A 13,663-nucleotide genomic window follows, 5' to 3' on the forward strand; every position below is an offset into this window, starting at 1 on the left:
CTCCATATCGCCCAGTTTGTTCCCGAAATTCACTACCGTGGACTCCGTCAGTTGCCCCTTCTGTTCGTCTATAACACATTCACTTTGTACTGCTACAACTTTTATTGAACCCTTCCTCTTTGTTGCCTGTGTAGACCGTATCATGTGCCTTCCTTGCTGCCGGTACCTTTCTGCTATATTTGTGGTTTGACGTAATACTTTCTTCCTGCGCATTCGTACAGTAGAATCTTTCTTTCTTTTGGGTTTGTACTGTATGTTCTGTCCTTCAGCTTCAGTCATATCTGCGTTTTCTTCTTCGGCTTCTCTGTGTTGCTTCGAACATTCATTTCTTCCTTCGGCTTCTCCATGTTCCTTGAGACATTCATTTCCTCCGTCGGCTTCTCTGTGTTCCTTCGGACATTCATTTCCTCCTTCGGCTTCTCTGTGTTCCTTCGGATATTCATTTCCTCTTTCGGCTTCTCTGTGTTCCTTTGGACATTCATTTCCTTCTTCTTTCCTACCTTCGTCGATCCGTAGCATATTACAACTTGGAAAGAGCTCGTAATCCTCTATCTGCCAGTGGTAAAGACCATTTACTGAATCCAGATCGTCATCTCCTTACAATCGTAGGACTCCCTCCTGATCAGGTTCCATACTCTGCCTCCTCTCATCATCTTCTCCTTCGGAATCCGGCGATAGAGCTTCTTCTCCAACCATCTGAGTGTGTAGATCGATGACATACTTCCGGCCTTTGCTTTCAAGTGATAAAGTATTTTTCTTTCAATTGTGCTTTGCCTTTGCTTGTATCAGCCACCCTCGACCCAGAATAGCATCGTACCCTTTCTGCCTGAGAGGAATCACAACAAAGTCCAACAGGAATGGTTGTGTTCCAATTGTCATTGGTTGCGCTGTGAGTACTCCCAATGGCTTGATTCCATGTTGATCGGCTATTAACAATTGGAAGGTAGGTGGCCACAATGTCGGCTATCCCAACTTTTTCCAAGTGTCTTTAGGCAACACATTGACACTAGACCCTCCGTCCACAATTGTTTCCGTCAATACAGTCCCGAGAATTCCCATTTTGACGACTGCCGGATGGCGTCCGGATGAGAGGGCTAACAACATCAGATCTTCTGCACTTGCGCCACTTCTCCTTTTTGTCTACTGTACTTGCTCCACTTTTCTACTTCCTTCCATGTTCTCCTGGTAGTTGAGCAGCGGGAACGATGTTTGTGAGTGCCGATCGGAGCTGAGGCATAGTGAGCAACAGATCATTTATCCTGATGGGTATTTTGGCTTGCAATATTTGCCGTACGATGTTCTGTTCTGCGTAATTCCATACGGAGGTACCAGGCGTGTCCTTCAGGTGTGCCATTTCTGCCTGCGTTGCTCTCTAGATCTCTCCCCGTGCTTCCTCCAGTCTCTTTTTTTCCTCCGTCGGATCAGGGTATAGCTTCGCCTGCTTCCGAGTGATTGCCAGAACTTCTTCCTCGCCTGTCCCGACAGTAATCAAGTTTACTCCAGATTTCGGGCACTTAGCATCGTCATGATCGCTAGGTCCACACCATCGGCATAGCAACTTCGGTGTGTTCGCCATTGTGCACTCTCGGGCAAAGTGACCCCACAGATTGCATGCATGGCATTGAACTATCGGTCAGCCATTTGCATCATACTGGATTCGACTTCTTCCGCCATTATTGTTGTTGCTGCTATTGTTGTTGTTTTGACTGTGTCGGTTGTTTCTGTATCCGCTCGATCTGGCACCTTCCGTACTGGTGTTCCCGTTCCCTCCTGACGGGGATGCCTCCTGTGTGAGGAACACTTGCTGCGATGTTCTTGTTTTCAGATTGAAAGGGCATTCCTTTACCAAGTGTCCCATAATCTGGTAGATCTTGCAAAATTGCTCTTTCGGGCATGATCCCTTCGTATGGCCTTCTTTCTTGCACTCTGTGCACCATAGGTTGTTGCCCTTAGTCTCCTTGTTCATGTTTTTGAACTCCCTCATCACCCAAAGCATGTCCTTCTGAAGAGCACGAACTTTCTTGCTGCTGCTTTCATCGTTGCTGCTATCTTCTCCTGAAGGCTCGTTGTCATCTGAATTGGATGAGCTGGTCTTCTTCTTCGTCTTTGTCTTCTGTTCACTTTCGAAGTTCAATGCCTGATTGTATGCTTCAGTATATGTCGATGGTGGCACGATCTTCATCTTTTTCCGCAGCTTCGGGTGAAGGCCTTCAATGAACCATCTTTTCTAGAGCCCATCTACTGGCTTATTCTCCATTTTACTGATTAAGTCCTTCAACCTCCTGGCGAAGACCCGTACTATTTCATTCTTCTTTTGCTTGGTATTGAATATTTCTGCTACAATTTCATTATCGTCACGCAGAAGTTGAAATTCTGCGATGAACTCCTGCTTAATGTTATCCCAACTGTTTAACTTTTGTGGATCAGTATCAGTAAACCAATCAATCGCAACACCCCGTAGGGTAGTAGGAAATTGTTGGATTCATTCATTTGAATCTATTATGCCATTTGCCCTCCAGATGGTTTCACATGTTTTACAATGTTGAATGGGATCAGCTGCTTCATCACCATCAAATTTAGGCAACTTTTCCTTCGAACCTGCCATTATCACTATATGTTGAGGGTGTTTTGTTATGTACCTACGCTGTTTTGCACTCCTGCGCTGTTTTGAGCACCCGCGCTATTCTGAGCTCCTGCGCTATTCTGCACACCCGCGCTGTTTCTAACACTCGCGCTGTTCTGAGCTCCCGTGCTGTTCTGCACACCCGCGCTGTTCTGAACACCCGCGCTGTTTTGCACACCCGCGTTGTTTTGCACACCCACGCTGTTTCCAACACCCGCGCTATTCTGGACACTCGCGCTGTTTTCGACTTCCGCACTGTTTGGTGAAGAAGAGGGTTCGTCAACCGAAGTTGTTCGTTCCGGAAGTATATCTTGGACGAAGAGGTCACTCCATGCTCGTGCTCCTTCGGCACTTCGAGTTGTGTGAGTCGATCTCCTTCCGTTAGGATTCTCTTCCCGTGGCGTATATAGGTTCAGAAACTCCTCGCTCGCTTCTTCCACCAAATCAAGCCGTTGTTGAGTCTCCTTCAACAATCCTTCCGCACTCCTGTTTCCGTCGACAATCTTCTGGAATCTCCTTCAATGCTCTATCTGCTGAGCCAGAATTAAATTTTCCTGTGCAACACGTATGTCATCTTTTTCCTTCAGCTTACTCTTATCTTTCTTCAACTAATTTGATATTTAATTCATATCCGCCTGCCTGCGTGCCAGGTCCATCGAGCAATGGCGCCAAATGTTTACCGCATGGGTTAATTAAGAATTGCACACAGATAATGGACACGAACACGAACAGCAGAACTCTTATTATTATTCGCATACGCCAAGATATTTCATTATGCTTTCATGATAAGATTTGATGATAAGATGAACACAATGCTTCTCGAAGGGGTTATAAATACTTTCCAAAGAACTTTCCCGAAGGAGTCCGTCGGCCACATACAACATGTCGCTACCATAACAAAAACCTTTCCGAAGGGACCCGTCGGCTGATACACAATTTCTACCGACGACAATGGGTCGTACGGTGATCTAAGATGACGTATGGGAGTAAGGAAGATGGGGCTTCAAGATGCCGTACGTGGGGTGACAATCGTACGGGATATGACTGCCATACGGTGGGTATTTGGATGTCGTACGGTGCAAATGGAATGTCATACAGTGGTCTTAGAGATCGTACGGTAGTCAATTGTACAACAAATGATATGGATGGTCAGAATTGGTAGCCGTACGAGAGGGGCAATGTAGAGGGGATGCTGTACGGTGCAGCAAATGAAGCACAAAATGCCATATAAGGTGATTAAATGATGGAAACCGTACAGAAATGCAATGGTGTGTATAAAACATAGAACATTAATAATATAATACTGAAGACTTCGAACACTAAATCATACCCGAACAAGTATGGAAGAGCATCTGCCAGATTGAAATGAATTTGTAAATAATATGAGCACTCTGATTTGCCAGAAATAGACCAAGAACATAATAGGAATAGGGTGAGGGTTTATTCCCACCGAAACCGAGCAAGCCAAATAGGGAAGGTCTTTCCCTTTCGAAATGGTGAACAATGCCGAACTCCATCTGGAATCCGCAGTACAGAGAGATATAATCCTAAGCATACCTATCGACTACCACGAGCTGTGCTTAAATACCCATCGGGAAAAGCTTTTCGAGGGTGTACAAAAATTAGCCGACGGTGACACACTCTACTATGACAAAAATTAAATTTGGGTCCGAGTTAAATTAAACAATCGGCCCGTCACACAAAAATAATTAAATACATTTATTTCTGTTCGGGAACATTACAGTCCTCCCGTCCCGAAATTTGCTTGTCCTCAAGCAAATGCAGTGCCGAATGCTGAAGGATGTGTTCGCCTTCCCATGTTGCATCGTCCAGGGATAGATGTTGCCAACATACCAGGTATTCTCTCACGGTTCGGTTACGCAAGACTTTTTCGCGTACTTCGAGAATCTCAGCAGGTTCCAAGATGAGTTTCCCCTCCTCATTGAGTGGTGGAAGATTTGTAGTGATGGAGATGTTTTGCCCGATAGCCTTCTTCAGACAAGAAACGTGGAAGACATTATTAATGCGGCTACCTTCGGGAAGCTCCAGTTCCTATGCTACCTCACCAATGCAACAGATCACGCGGTAGGGACCATAAAACCGGGGCTTTAGTTTCTCCTTCCCTATTCTCTTCAGTGAGGACTGTCGATAAGGCTGTAGTCGGAGATAGACCAAATCCCTCACTTCAAAACTCCTCTCTAATCGATGTCTGTCGGCATATACCTTTGGTCGGTTTTGTGCTTGCTACAAGTTTTCTTTCAAACTCTTCAAAATGTCCTATCCTTCCTGAAGCTAATCCTTCGCCTTTGGAGCACGACTGTCGCTCAACACTGTATCGAGGAAGGAGAGTGGTTCGTGCTCGTACAGAGCCTTGAACGGTGTCATTCCGATCGACATGTGATAAGTGGTATTGTAGTAGTATTCTTCGAGGTGGATCCATTTCACCCACGCGCATTGTTGTGCCGAGACGTAGTTCCGTAGATAACCTTCGAGCCATTTGTTCACAATTTCAGTTTGGCCATCTGTCTGTGGGTGGTAACTTGTGCTCGGTGATAGTTCAGTCCTTGCCATCCGAAACAGTTCCGTCCAGAAGATATTGATGAAGCGTCTATCCCAGTCACTGACGATGTTTCGGGGTAACCCGTATAGGCGGAAGACTTCTCTGAAAAACAGATCGGCGATCTGTGCAGCCTGAAGGTCCGAGGGGATGGCGAAGAAGTGAGCATACTTTGTCAATCGGTCAATTACCATGAAGATGCAATCCCTTCCGTTCACCTTGGGAAGACCTGTTATGAAATCCATTGATATACTTTCCCACTTATGTTCGGGAATCGGCAGAGGCTGTAGCAGTCCAGTAGGAAGAGTGTGTTCGGATTTGTTCTGTTGGCAAACAGTACATGCTCTGACATGCTGCAATACATCCCCTTTCAATCCCTTCCATGAGAACCTCTCCCGCATGCTTCTGTAAGGTTTTAGGAAACCGGGATGACCAGCCAGAGGGGAGTCGTGCACATGCTTCAGGATCTTTTTCTTCAACTTTGATTCAGGCACTAGGTAGACCCGATCCTTATAATAAATGATATCATTTGCCACCTTATAACGATCATCGTGGATATGACCATCCATTATCTCATAGGCGAAAGTATTCTTGGAATATTCCACCAGCAATTGTGCCTTCCAGTCAGCTGAGATCTGCTCTAGTGAGTAGATGGTGGGTCTTCAAGACAAGGCATCTACAACAACATTGTTTTTCCCCTTTACATATTCAATATCAAAATCAAAAGATTGAACCTTGCTTACCCATTTTTGTTGCCGTTCGTTCAGATCCCGCTGCTCCAGGAAATATTTCAGACTATTGTGATCTGTACGGACAACAAACTTGGCACCAACCAAGTACTGTCGAAACTTGGTCAGTGCGTGAACAATGGCCAACATTTCCTTATCATAGATGGAATATAGGCGCTCAGCTGGTGTAAGCTTCTTGCTCTCATAGGCGATGGGGTGTCTGTCCTGCATCAAAACTGTAATAACCCCAATAGGTTATAATTTCTTCAATCACAAAAAATCCTTATACTTCAGTTGTTTGACATTTCGTCAAACACTTTGCAAGCAAGGGTCATCTGACTGATATAACTTTTCAGATTGCTGCAGTGATTCTTGTTTGGATTTGCCTCAAAGAGAATGCTTACAAAAAGACTCCAGATTGTCTAAACAATGACCTAATATGAATGTGCAACTAATTTTGGCAATATTCAATACATATATGACTTAAACTACTTGCAAAATGCAGCTACAACAATTAGTAATTATGACAAATACTTTGGATGCAACCTAGGATGGCATTAATGCACTTACAACCAAGTGGCATTAATATAAACACTTAGTATGCAAAATTATAACATTATTTATGCCAAAAAGAGAACTTACAGCCAATTGATATTTTGTCAAACAATTGGAATGCAAACTAATAAGCTGATCATCAACTCTAGAGTTGCAATATAGATAGTCTAAAAATTACAACGCTCTTTCAATTGCAAAATCCTAGCCTTCCTTTGATACCAATAATGCCAATTGGCAACAAAGACAAGTACAATGTAAAATAATGAAGTGCTGAAGCTATATTTTGTACTCAGCTGAAAACCTACATTTCTCAGAAAATATGCCAAATGAGAAGTGAAGAACTTGATTGTGGATGGCTGTAATATTTTCCTTCAATACTGCCCCTTTTGCTTTGCTTTTTTCCGATCTGCTTTTACTAGCTTTTTCCAGATTTGCTTTTTCGAACTGCTTTTTCGGATTGCTTTTTTCGGAGCTGCTTTTTCGGCCTTTTTTTTCGAACTGTTTTTTCGGCCTGCTTTTTTCGAACTGTTTTTTCGGCTTGCTTTTTCAAACTGCTTTTTCGGCCTGCTTTTTTCAGCTTCTTTTTTAGACTGCTTTTTGTACTCAAATATTTTTTCTCAATGTAGCACAAATAGAAGACTGAAGTATCTTCCTCCTAGCTGCAATAATTCAAGTGATATTTCACACCCTCAAAATTGTGTACCAATTGAGAGTTTTCGTTCTCAATGGTCAGTTGTGACTATTGCAGAAGCCCTAGGCTCCACAATGCACATCAACAAACATCAATATCAACAACAACAAATCTGGATGATTAGAATGAAGCCTGGGGTGCCTATTTATTCTTTTTCCTCCACTTTCTCCAGAAGCTTCTAGAACATTATTTTATTTTATCTATTAAGTGACTTTATAAAATATTTTATAATTCAAGTCACTTTATTAAATTAATTAAATATAAAGTTACCTTTTAATATTTATTTATTTGATAACTTTATAAATAATTAACTTAATACCCCTTATTTATTTAATTAAAATAATTAATTAGTCATCCTCATAAAATATTCATTATTTTGGACAACCTAATTAATTAAATTAATTAAATCAAATTGCCTCCAAATTGGGGACATGACAAAAACTGCTCCAATGCCTTCCCCTGATGCGTCGCATTCCAAAATGAATAGTCGGGTGAAGTCGGGCAATGCCAACACCGGACAAGTGCTCATGGCCTCTTTTAACCTATCAAATGTGAGTTGCGCTTCTTCATTCCACTGGAAAGCCCCTTTCTTTGTCAGATCTGTTAAAGGCGTGTTGAGCTGAGAAAAACCCTTGACAAATCTCCTGTAGTAGCTGCACAATCCGAAGAACCCTCGCAGATCCGTGAGTGATTTCGGGGGAGGCCAATCGAGGATAGCCTAGATCTTCTCCTGATGCACTTGAACCGCATATTGACTGACAACATGCCCCAAGTACAATATCTCCGTCATTCCGAACTCACATTTGGATTGTTTGGCGAACAGGGATTGTTCTTCCATGATACTTAGAACCTTGTTCAAATATTTCAGGTGCTCCTTCCACGTCCTGCTATAAATGAGAAGATCATCAAAGAACACCAACAAATAGGCAACTGCTTGTTAAAGATGCGGTTCATGCATGACTGGAATGTAGCAGGTGTGTTGGTCAGACTGAACGACATGACTAGGAACTCATAGTGTCCGTAATGGCAATGAAAGGCTGTTTTCTCCACATCCTCTTCCCTCATTCGGATCTGATGGTATCCGGAATAGAGATCTATTTTTGAAAAATAGACTGCACCATATAGTTCATCCAGCAGCTCATCTATCCTTGGAATGGTGTACCTGTTCTTTATTGTCCTCTTGTTCAGTGTGCGATAGTCCACACACATACGCAACGTTCCGTCCTTCTTCTTGACCAACACCACTGATGATGCGAACGGGCTAGAACTGGGATGGATCCATCCCTTATCAAGTAACTCCTGGATTGTTCATTCGATTTCATCTTTGAACTTCTTCGGGTGGCGGTACGGTGTGGTTATAATAGGTTTCGCTCCTGGTTCCAACTCTATTGTATGTTCAAATCTTCGATGCGGCGGTATGCCAGGAGGAATATCCATGAAAGCCCTTTCATGCTTACTTAAAACATCTTGAAGCTCTTTATCCTGTGGAGGTGTTCGGTGCCCTTTAATAGGTTCTGTCGAGATGAAACATTGTGCAGCCCACGCAACATCAGCATGCCGTAGGATTGCCTCCATCCGATGCGCAGACACTTCCTTTGGTCCTTCATTTGCTATCCCTCGGAGGACCACCTTCTTCCCATCAGCCACGAAAGTGAAGTCCATTCGCTTGAAACTCTGAGTGTATTCATCAAGCATCTCCATCCACTGTATGCCGAGGATGACCTCCATTGCAGCCAGATCCACTATGAAAAAGTCCTCTGTCACCGTGTGATTTTCCATCGTGATGCTCAGCTAAGGAACTAGGTGTGTGCAGGGCAGGAAAGTCCCTCTGGCAACTTTGACCTAAAAGCCCATGTGTGCTTCCATCGGAAGATTTCTTCGCTGTACTAAAGATGAATTTATGAAATTCAATGTAGCTCCGCTATCCAGCATCACTGTGATCCTTTGTCCCTGAAGGGTACCTCGCACACGAAAAACTGTGCACCTCAGACTGCCAGCCAAGGCAATGGATGCTCCACGTTTTATTAAAGTGGCAATCCTCTCTGTATGGTAGAAGTTGGCCATGTCAATGTCACGGCTAGGTTGGATGTCTTCCATTGGTGTTTCCTCTCGATCCTGCTCATCTTCTTCATCGGACATCACTTCGATGTAATGAATTTTCCCTTTCCCAAGACATCGGTGGCCAGGTTCCCAAGGCCCCTTGCAATTAAAACATAACTTCTTTCTTCGGAGTTCTGGTCGAGATGCTTCATCCAATGATGGCTTCTTGGGCGGAGGTTTGTCCCTCGGGAACGTTGGTGGTTTTAGATGTGAATGAATCCGAGAGGATGAGGATGATGCTGACGACGACGCCATGCTTCCTGCCTTACTGATTGCTTCCGTCAAGGTTGACGGGTTGAATCCTTTCACCCAACCTTTCAGTGGTTCTGCCAGTCCATCCATAAAGAGAACGACCCGCCTTCGTTCAGAGATGTCTGTCACCAACACAGAAAGTCTTTGAAACTCCGCGATGAACTAATCTACTGATCTTGTTTGCCTTAGCTGTGCCAGATCTTTGAAATTGAGCTCGGGGTCTTTTCCATCAAATCATTCAATTAGTCTCTCCGTGAACTTAGCATAAGTCTTTATTTGATCATGCCCAAGAGTGATAGTGCTGTGGTGCCACCATTCGTGCGCAACACCCTCTAAGTGTAACGTGGCAAATTTAATCGCTTCTTCTTCGGGCATAGGATTTAACTGGAAGTAGGTGTCGGCTTTCATTACCCATGCCTGCGCTGAAATGGAGCCTGAACCGTCAAATGGAGACAAGTTCACCTTACTCAATTTTCTCCTTAGGTCATCGTTAAAATATCCTCCTCTGTTTCCACGTCCTGCGTATCTCATTCTTAGATCTGCGTAATCCTTGTAGGAGACGTCTTCTTCAAGATTTGCATCCCGCCAATCCTCCCGTATTTCCTCGAAGGTTGGAAGTCTCTCTCCGTGATGTGTCTCAGTCCATGGTGGGAAAGTCGGCATGGATGGTCGAGAGTGTGCAGTATGAGGGTGTGATCTGCCTGCCACCGAATCTGTGCTATGTCCATTTGGTTCTTTAGAAATTCTGTTTTCCGCCAACTTTTTGAGAGTTTCTTCCATAAGCCGCTGAGTATTAGTGATTTGTGCCTGGTTCCGCGCAAGATCCCTCAGAAGTGCAATGAGTTCAGTACCTATCGGTTCCCATTTCTGTTCTTGTTCTTCAGCCATTCGATCAATAGAATGTGTCCTCTTCCGGCTATAAACTCGCATTCACCGATCACAGGCTGGCAGGATCGATTGCTCTGATACCACTGAAATGATCCTGTTATGCAAGGATCCAAATTATAATTGAACACTGGAACCCTGTCTTGGAAAATGGCGTCTGTACAGTGAGGATGGCGCCTACTGGAATGGTTATATGATGGGAATACTGATGTGCAAAGGATGTACGGAGGCAAAAACTAGATATTGAGGACCGTACGGTGGGAAGTCTAGGCATACGGTCACCTAATGGGCCGTACAGTGATCTAAGATGACGTATGGGAGTAAGGAAGATGGGGCTTCAAGATGCCGTACGTGAGGTGACAACTGTACGAGATATGATTGCCGTACGGTGGGTAATTGGATGTTGTACGGTGCAAATGGAATGTCGTACAGTGGTCTTAGAGACCGTACGGTGCAGCAAATGAAGCACAAAATGCCGTATAAGGTGATTAAATGATGGAATCCGTACAGAAACACAATGGTGTATATAAAACACAGAACATTAATAATATAATATTGACGACTTCGAACACTAAATCATACCTGAACAAGTATGGAAGAGCATCTGCTAGATTGAAATGAATTTGTAAATAATATGAGCACTCCGATTTGTCAGAAATAGACCAAGAACATAATCGGAATAGGGTGAGGTTTATTACCACCGAAACCGAGCAAGCCAAATAGGGAAGGTCTTTCCCTTCCGAAATGGCGAACAATGCCGAACTCCAACTGGAATCCGCAGTACAGAGAGATATAATCCAAAGCATACCTATCGACTACTACGAGCCATGCTTAAATACCCATCGGGAAAAGCTTTTCGAGGGTGTACAAAAATTAGCTGACGGCGACACACTCTACTATGACAAAAATTAAATTTGGGTCTGAGTTAAATTAAACAATCGGCCCGTTACACAAAAATAATTAAATACATTTATTTCTGTTTGGGAACATTACACCGCAACCCAAGTCTTGGTGCAAACTGCCTCAACTTCGGCGATCTGTCTACACACTTAGGAACAACCTTTGCTCTAATACCACTTGACGTAGTGCAAGGCAGGAGAATCCCCAAAGGAGATGTCCTAGTCCCCACAAATAACCACACAGTGGAAACACAATAACAATGCAACACAAATGCAAGATCTGATACCAAATCACAACTCTTTATTTATAAAATAACTATTTACATGCAATATGCCCGGTTGTAAAGCCTTCCGGGTTAGAGCCAAATACAACAACAATTACCAAAATAATTCTTCAAGATCCCTCAAGATCCAACTCAATCCTAACTAGCCCAGAGATGTAACATAACAGAAATATGGTAGAAACCTCCAAGATCTCAACTTGTGCTCGCAAGCCACCAAGCAACTTTCTTATTTCTAAACCGCAGCCACTAGCTCTTCTCAGAAATGCGCAGCTCCAACACAATCCTACTCTAAACTGCCTCACATTCGACACTTTGTCCACAGACTCAAGAAAACTCACCCTTCAGCTACTTCACGCTGAACTCAGGATCCACTCCCTCTGAATGAATTAATCACTCCATGAATGGATGACTTAAGACTCCACAAGACCCCCAACTTATACCCAACTAAGCCACAAGTCGGCCTAGCAATTACAAAGTTAAATAAACCCATGCATTAAATGCATATTTAAGCCATAAGTCGGATAACAAACATTAAATACAAAATGTTAACCCTCACGTTAACCCACAACTAACACGACATAACTACACAAAATACTTAGGACAAGCCCCAAGTTTGAAACCAAGATTAAATGCACATAAGAGAGATAAACAAGACCGCATATAGGTCCACGCAAACTCTTAGATTGATCCAGGTCACAACCACATGCTACATGCATTAAATACACCAAGAACTCCAGTCGACACCAACACACTGCCAAGTGTTAGCAAACTTCCGAGCATTGCTGAGATCCCACAAGCATGCCGAGCTTCAAGACCATGCCGAGCAACCAATACATGCCGAGTGCAATAGTATCTACCGAGCTCCTTCAGTGACCGAGTACCAATCCAAGCACCCTCCAAAGAAACTACCGAGGCTCCTCCTAAGAACTACAAAGTAGCCACCGAGAAAACCCAAAATGCTTCTGCATCAAGAGCCCATAGGCAATCTATGAGTATGAAAACTGGAAACAAAAGCAAGATATTCAGGGCCAAGTTTGTTAAGAGTGCTCAAGACAAGTTGAATGTCCTTTTTCTCTATGCCACATGCTTTACATTGTGCTCTCAAATCATTTATATTTGTTACAAAATCTTGGATGTTGTCAAAAGATTTAGGATCTAGTGTCATTAGTTGATTATCAATTTGATGTCCTCTAACCTCATCAGTTGTCCCATAGAGTGTTTTTAGTGTGTCCCATGCATCATATGAATTATCTTTTCCATCAAGTTGAAACATTATATCAAGATAAACTAAACTCCTAAGACATCCTAGAGGTTTGGTTTGTTCAAGCATAAAGAATATTTTATCCTTAGCATTTGAGGGTTCAGTTATCTTTTGTTCAACATAGGGCGTGTACCCTTGTTGCATTAAGAAGCTCCATGCATTTTCCTTCCATGTGTTGTACTTGTATGGAGTTAGGAGTGGAAACTTAACATTACCCATTGTAAAAGGAAGAGAGCACAAGCACAAGCACACCAAGAGACCCTCCCTTAATTACTTGTTTAAGAGAGCTGCAAACCACCCCCCCCCAAAAAAAAAAGTTTTTGCATTTTATAAATAGTGCGGTTACACTATCCACCAGCAATAATACTTAGTGGTTTTGATTTCAATACTTTACAAAACTCTCATCCATTGGGTGTATGTTGAAAGTGATTATTTTTTTGAAATTAAAGTAAATCTAACAACACCAATGTGTTCTACTCAAAAAATAGTGAACTTTAAAAAAAGAATCACCTCAATCTGAGATGATATGAGAAAGTTATGAGTTTTTGAAGTTTTGAACGAGAACTGTAGAAAGTCCCGGGTGAGAATCTGCAATTTTTGAAAAATTATTGCACTAAAATCCAAAAACGCCTCTACCACTATAAAGTTCATGAAAAAATTGGCCCCAATCAAAAAATATTGCTAGAGAAACAGAGTCCATATGCCCAAGTTATGGGCTTTAGAAGTTGGACAACAATTTCAAAAGTGCCAATGGATAGGGGTACTTCCGTAGCATTGACACTTAATTTTCTCACAATCTGTCCACAGAAAAACAATTCTAAGAATGAC

General features: G+C 42.9%; 1 protein-coding gene across 1 annotated transcript in view; it reads left to right on the forward strand.

Moving 5' to 3' along the window:
- Positions 1–13,663, forward strand: part of LOC149529610 (uncharacterized) — a 227,481-nt gene that overhangs the window by 55,407 nt on the left and 158,411 nt on the right. The window lies entirely within an intron of this gene.

Source organism: Cupressus sempervirens, chromosome 11 (genome assembly GCF_028749045.1).
Source record: "Cupressus sempervirens isolate cs-2001-9-10 chromosome 11, ASM2874904v1, whole genome shotgun sequence".
Classification (NCBI taxonomy): Eukaryota; Viridiplantae; Streptophyta; class Pinopsida; order Cupressales; family Cupressaceae; genus Cupressus; species Cupressus sempervirens.